Source organism: Furipterus horrens, unplaced genomic scaffold (genome assembly GCF_987537825.1).
Source record: "Furipterus horrens unplaced genomic scaffold, mFurHor1.1.pri manual_scaffold_13, whole genome shotgun sequence".
NCBI lineage: Eukaryota > Metazoa > Chordata > Mammalia > Chiroptera > Furipteridae > Furipterus > Furipterus horrens.
Window position 1 is genome coordinate 32,027,345 of NW_028327183.1, and position 7,143 is coordinate 32,034,487.

A 7,143-nucleotide genomic window follows, 5' to 3' on the forward strand; every position below is an offset into this window, starting at 1 on the left:
ACTTGAAGTGTGATGAGGACAGCTGGAGAATTGGGTTTTATCTAATTTGAATATAAACAGCTGCCTGTGGCTCCTGGCCACTGCATTGGGCAGCGTGGCTCGGGAGGAAGGGGTGGACTTCCCTCGTGACAGATGAGGCCAGAGCAAGGCTGCTCTTTACATTGTTTGCTCTTCTCTCCAGAGGCTCCACAGTCACTCCAGGGCCTCCCTGAAGAAGGGGCTGGCTGGGGAAGGGGTTGCAGATAAACTGCTCTCTCCCTCCACAGGCTGGCCTAGGGAAAGTGTAGAATGAGGGGCAGGTAATGAGCATCCAGACATGGAGGAGGGGGCAGGCTTGGGACTGCCAGGGAGAGAGGGGCAGCATAGCACTGCGAGAAAGGCAGGAATGCAGGCGAGGCCAGGAGGCCGGTGGGCAGAACAGAGAAGAGAGATGCGTAGAAGAACCAGAAGTGGGTTATGCTGGCGTCTGAGGCCCAGAATCTGGGAGGACTTGGAAGTAACAAGGAGCCAGGACAAGAGAGCTCTGTGGGGTCAGGACACAGTCATGGGCTCTAGACCCACTGCCTCTCCATTGCTCCCACCTAACGTCCAGCCCAGACATCAGGATGGGGCCTGCAGTCCCAAGGGTTTATTTGAGAGCTCTGATTTGGGGCCTGGGCCAGCATGATGCCACAAAGTCCACCTTCCAGGCCACTGTGCTCAGGCAGGAAGCAAGGAGGGTATGCAGCCACACGGGGGTGTGGCCCCCAGGGACCCCGGGTGACTGGGGCACGGGCCAGCAGAGAGGCCTGGGGGCAAGGCAGGAGAAGACTTGATCTTTGCCGGCTGTTGTGTGAGGTCTCTGCAGGGCTGGGCCCTGGGCTCCAAACATCACCACAAGCGGAGCACCTTGGGTGGTGGGGAGGTGAGGTAGGGTGCCAGCTGGGACACTCAGTTGGTGCAGGTCCCAGAAAAAGACAGGTCCAGACTCAAGCAGCAAACACAAGAGATGGGGCAGTGGTGGTCATCCTGAAGCTGTTCTGATTATGGACTATAAGTCATGACCACTGCGGGAATTTGGGAATGTGAGAAGGGGAAAATAAGATACCCAGGAAAGGTACTGACAATAATAGTGAGTTCATATCTGTTAGGTGCTGAGTGCTTCATGCCAGCTGTCAATAATTCAATAACCCTCCAGGGACAGGGATGGGGAAACTGAGGCACAGAGCAGGACAGCCACTTGCCAAGGCCTACTGTGAGAGGCAAAGGTAGATGTGAACCCAAAACTCTGTCACACTGCCTCTCAGAGAAGCCTCTGGACCCCTTATCAGCTTAGATGAGTTCTGAGAACTATATAAATTAATCTAGTGAAGTCTTTGAAGAGCCCCTGGACCAGGCCCGTGGTCCCGAGGCTGCTCGAACCGTCAGTGATACACCTGGGCTCCACCCTAGTCATCTTTCACAAGTTTCCTTGCAGATGTCTTTAAGCTCATTGGTCTTCACTGATTCAACAAATATGAGCTTTTCTGTGTGCCAGGCCTTGTTGTAGGCATGGAGCATGAAGCTTGAGCGAGACAGTTCCAGTTTGTGGATCCTGCAAGCCAGAAGAAATAGGTGTGAACACACACTCACACACATATATAGTCCTCATATGTGCCCATACACACATTCACATACACACTGGCATGTGCTCACATGTGTGTATATGCACATCACACATGGACACACATACACACTCATACTTATATATACTCTTTCACATATATATACTCTCACATACATGTAAATACATATATAGGCACACTCACATACATATCCTCTAACACAGCTATTTTCAGTCTTTCTTATCTCATGGCACACAATAAACTAATTACTAAAATTCTGCAGCATACTAAAACATACATTTTTTTTTGCCAATATGACAAAAAAAATAAGTATAATTTTGATTCATTCACACCAGACACCTGTTGTTGTATTGGCTGTTGTCATTTTTTAATTTGACAATCTAAGGGAAAAGAGGTCAGGTATTGCATGTTTTAAAAATTCTTGTGGCACACCAGTTGAAAATCACTGCTCTAACACATATATATATACACACATACACACACATAGATAAAAACAAGGGCACCTATACAGCTCTCACATGTATGTAGACATGTACATGTACATATACACACATGCACACAGATTTTGAGGTCAGACCACCTACCCATCTGCCCACTACTGTCCCCTCCTGTCCTGGCATCAGCGTTCTCCCTGAAGGAGGCAGTGCTGGCAGGGATAGGCGGAGACTTCAGGAACAGCCTGTGCCCAGGCTGGGGACCACCTGAATATCTGCTGAGGTCCAGAGTGGTGCTCACCAGGCTGGTTCTGCACCCAGACTGATCACCTCTGTAGGCTGGATACACCCAGGCCAGTTAGACAGTAGAGCTACATGGTCGGCCTATCAATGTTTCTTCAAAGACTCAAAGAAGTGGCTAATTGCTAGCCTTCATCCCCATAAAGTCAGAAGGGAACTATTGTTGAGGCCATAGCAGCAGGTGGCAAAAATGGAAGCACAATTTGTCTTTAATGTCACTAATTGAAGAAGAGCCGTCAGATGTGGGGGCAGGACCAGGATGGGTACGCCATTTGGCGAGAAAATAATCTCAGGGCAACTTGCCACATTTTTTCTAGAAGAATGTTGGAAGTTTTGGTGGCCAGGTATGGAAAAAGAAAACCTCTGTACACTGAAGTCATTCATGGCGAGTGGAGCGGAGGCGTTTGCACAGGCCCAGGTGGTGAGGGCGACGCTGCTCACAGAGCCGCCCTGGCTAAAAGGGCCGGTTGTGTCCACACGCCTCAGCCAGTCACCCCAGCAACATGAAAACACACATCAATGCGCCTTTTACAGCCTGGCCTTCCGCGCAAGCTCTGAATAAATGACTGAGCTGAGCAAAATGTAAATTTGTAGTTATCCCTCAGAGACGTAATTATAGAAAAAAACAAGGACAGTGGCATTTGGACCGGGGATGACTGGCTCCTTTCCTGCAGCCAGACTTGGTGTCATGGGGCATCCAGGACACGGAGGGGAAAAGGCTGGGCCCTGAGGTCCTAAAGCCAGAGGCAGGAGCTGAAGGCCAAGGTCCCTCTCCTCCCTGCCCTGGCCACTGCCATTCCACAAGCCTAGCACGGATATCTCCACCCCAGGCCCTCACTCTGTGGCCACCCCATGAAAGGGCCCATTCATGTACCAGGCTGCTGGCTTGGGTTACCGTGGCTGGGCCGGTCGCTGCCGACCTCTGTTTTCTTTTCATTAGTAGGATTCCCATATTGAAGGCCTGCGAGAGGCTGAGTCTGGGATGCTCTGCTGAGAGTGTCAGGAGGTAAACAGCCAGCCACCCATGGGCCCCAGCCCATTTACAAAGAAGTCTGATTTACCACAGCAGATGAGGAAACTGAGGCTCAGGCCATATAGCTGGCAGAAAGCAGAGTTGGGGTTTGAACCTGGGCCACCAGCTGCCCATGAGCTCTGCTGGGAGGAGTACAGAAAACATGAAAGATCTAAGCCAGGGTGCAGGCAAGGAAGGCTTCCTGGAGGAAGAGGAGAATCAGCCTCAGAAAGTCCTACATGCCTGACCCTCTGTTGGGCTGTGGGTCCTGTGGCTTGAGCTGGCTCACACATTTGAGAGTGTGGTGTGTAGCAGGAGGGTGTGCCTGTGTCTCTGTGTGAGAGTTTCCTCCGGGCAACTCCTTCTTTGCCCTCTTTTTGCTCACAAATGGGACCACTTGGAAGACAGGAAAACAGGGGCAGAAACAACCTCCCTTAGTGCGGCTGAGTCATGCGCCACTGTCAGTCTGGAATGTCTCCTTGGAAAGAGGTTCCTGCACTTCAGCCCCACCCGCTGGGCCACTCTGGGGCTTTCCTCCCTCCATCCCTTCTTGCTGCTCCTCCTTGACCTCTTCCTCCCATCCCCTTCTCTTTCTCCTATCTGTCTCCTTCCCTCCTCACCTCCCTCTTACTCCTTTCTCCCCCGTCCCCTCATCCACCTCCATTTCTTGAGTGAGCCCCACCCTGTCACAGCAGACCCTGTAAATGCACCCACAAGACTCATCAAACACAGGTGTTATGTGTGACCATTGAAGAGCTGTGTGGTAGTTGAGCAATAAAGCTAATGCCATGCCTTGTAGATAAAAATTTATTCATTTCCATCTTGTGTGTTTCTTTCTGTACTCCAGAGCCTGTAGTTTTTTCTGATGTCCTAGACCCTGGTCTGGGTTCTTGAGGGATGAAGGGGTGTGTCAGGGCCAGAGAGGGTCTGCTGCAGGAACAGGCACTGGACATCAAGGGGCCTTGTGTCCACGGGACCACTGCTCCTCCTCCCTGGAACACCATTATCATGTCCAATTGCTCTGAGACCCCCAGAGGCCCCAGCCACTCTCAGGAAGAGCTGGGGCTGCCCCGCCACACCTCAGGGACTGGCTCTGCCCTTCAGCTTCTCAAATCTTCCCTGAGTGGTGGGCCTCACTACTTCCAACTCCCAGACATACAGGCAGGAACTCAGAGAGGTTGCTGACTTGCCCAAGGACACAGAGCTGGCCAGGCCTGCCTGTGCTAGGTTCTCAGAGTTCACAGGCTAATTCGTGAATTCCGCCAACATAGATTGTGCTCCGAAGGTGGGTTCCCTGAAGCCCACTTTCTAGAAATTGGGGTCCAGTGCACAGACAATTAGCTCTGATGGGCCAGGTCATTCATTCCTGAAGGGGTCTCAGGTTCTGTGTACTTGCATATTTGCCAACATCTGTACTAAAGTGCATCTTAATGGGATAGGGCACAAAGCCAACAAATCCACAGGCCCCCCCTTAGACTAGCCAGGGCCTTGGGAAGAAGTAGGGATACCCAAGAGGCACCTCCGTGAGGCTAGAAGTGTGCCCCAGGGCTCAGGCAGCCACTGGCCACCATGCCCTCACCCAGAACTCTGTGAGGAGGCCAGCAGGAGGCAGAGGAGCAGATAAGCAGCACCCAGTCTCCCTGCCTCCTCCAGCTTTAGTTTCCTCATCTGGTGAATGGGGGTAAGGACCCTGGGGTAGCCCAAGAGATCACAAGTGAAATTTACTGTGAGAACTCTAGGAGGGTTTAAACATCTGACACCCCATGTCACAGTCACAGGCCTGGTCCAAGGTCAGAGATAACATCTCCTCAGGACGAAGGTCTTGTTCTTGGGGACCCCACTGGGTTTGGCATGGACCTCTTCACAGGACAGGTAGGGGACATGGCTTTCAAGGTGTGAGGCCATCTGGACTGACATGCGTCCACATGCCAAGGCACTGCCAGTGTCAAGCTGGAGCAGCCATGTGACACTATGCCCCTGGAATTCACCAGAGATTTCACTCCTTCCACCTCGGCTCTGGCTTTGGGTCCGTGGTTTCATTTTGACGTCAGACAAAAGTCAACGGGATGACTCAGGAGCACTGACTGGATCTCCCACCTCTCGTTGGAGGCCCAGAGAGCCTCTGTCCCTTGAGGGTGACAATAGTGAGTCTCGGGTACCAGGCGGTGTGGAGGGGCTGGCTGGGAGCAGGAGAGCTAAGCTCCACGTCTGTGAGTCTGGGCAAGTCAAGTCAGCAAGCCTGCTGGCCGTCTCCTCATGGAGAGTGAAGATGGAGCCCAGCAGGCACCTTCCAGCTCTGGTACTTCTGAAAGCAAAGGGATGGGAACTCCCATGTGAGACCCTGCCAGCCCATGCCCCCTCCTCAGCATCCTGTGCAGGTGTCGGGTGTCAAGCAACTCCTTCGGTGAGAGTGGGTATGGCTGCATGTTTGGCTTTGGGGATTGTGAAGAGAAGATGCCGCCTGGCCAGGCAGGGCAGTGCTGGGATCCAGGGCCCTGGACCACCAGCTACTCCCAGGAGACCATGGTCACCAGCATTCTCACCCTCAACACTCTTGACATCTGGGGCCAAGTCATTTTTTGTCATGAGCTGCTCTGTGCACTGTAGAAGGTTTAGCAGCATCTCTGGTCTCTAGGTGCCATAGCAGCCCCCTAGTTGCAACCACCAAAAATGTCTCTAGACTTTGCCAATGTCCGCTTCGGGCAAAGTACCCCCGCCCCCACTGAGAAGCACAGGGTTATATGAAGCAGGTGGGCCTAGAAGATCGGGGTGAGAGCTCAGGGTCTCAACATGAAGGGCTGAGTTCCCAGCTCTGTGGATGTTGGCCCTGGGGCAGAAGGGCATGCCATGTGGCCTGTGCTAAACCTCCCTGTGAAATGGAAAGAGCAGGATTGTGGGATTTATTCGTCAGCATAACACCTGGCCCAGAGTGGGCAGGGGGTCCACCAGTTCTTAGGCCTGGACTTGGGTGCCAGCACTAAGTGAGGGCTTCTGTCACTTCCACACACTCGTGAGACAGAACTAGCTTCTCACCCCCAAGCAGTGCTCATGTGTGCCACGGGCTGGACACACACATACACGCACACACAAACACGCCACACACACAAGTGAGTTCTGAAACTGTGGCCTTTCTTAGATACAATAATAGACCCAGTAGGAAGGGTTAGGAAGAAAATACCTTCTGGGAACTTTGTCTGAGCCAGGGGATCCCCGGCATTAGAAACTTTAGGAAACCAACTTGATTGAAATACCGATTAACTCGAAGAGGGTTCTCAGCCCCTTTCTGTGCCATTTTCCATGGAGAGGGAGAGCCCAGAATGATGCCACAGAAATGTGAGCTGAGGCTCAGAGCCTCTTAGTGCCAAGCAGGGCCGGGGGGCAGGGGCCTCTGAGTCCCTTGTCCCTTGTTCAATTCAAGTTTTCAAGTCAACTGGCAGGAATTTCTGGAACCTCCTTTAGATACTATAATGAACAGGCACAGGAAAACCAACTTTGACTTGCAGTGTATTTTAGCTTATTGTAAATTGTTCGTGGAGAGCTCAGAGCTTCACCGCCCAGACCCAGAATGCCACAGGTGGGGCCAAGGGACAGGTCCATTCACTCATTTCCAAGCCAGTGTGCAGGATCCTGTGCGCTACCTATACCTTGCTTTACATAATAAAGGTGTTCCTAAGAGGGTGTGAAATTTGAACTTGCGTAAGTTAAAGCATGCTTGCAGCATTCTCAGGGGGAACATTGTTCAAAGGACTAATTCTGAAAGGATGCCTTTCTGTAAAGTGAAGTATCACTCCCA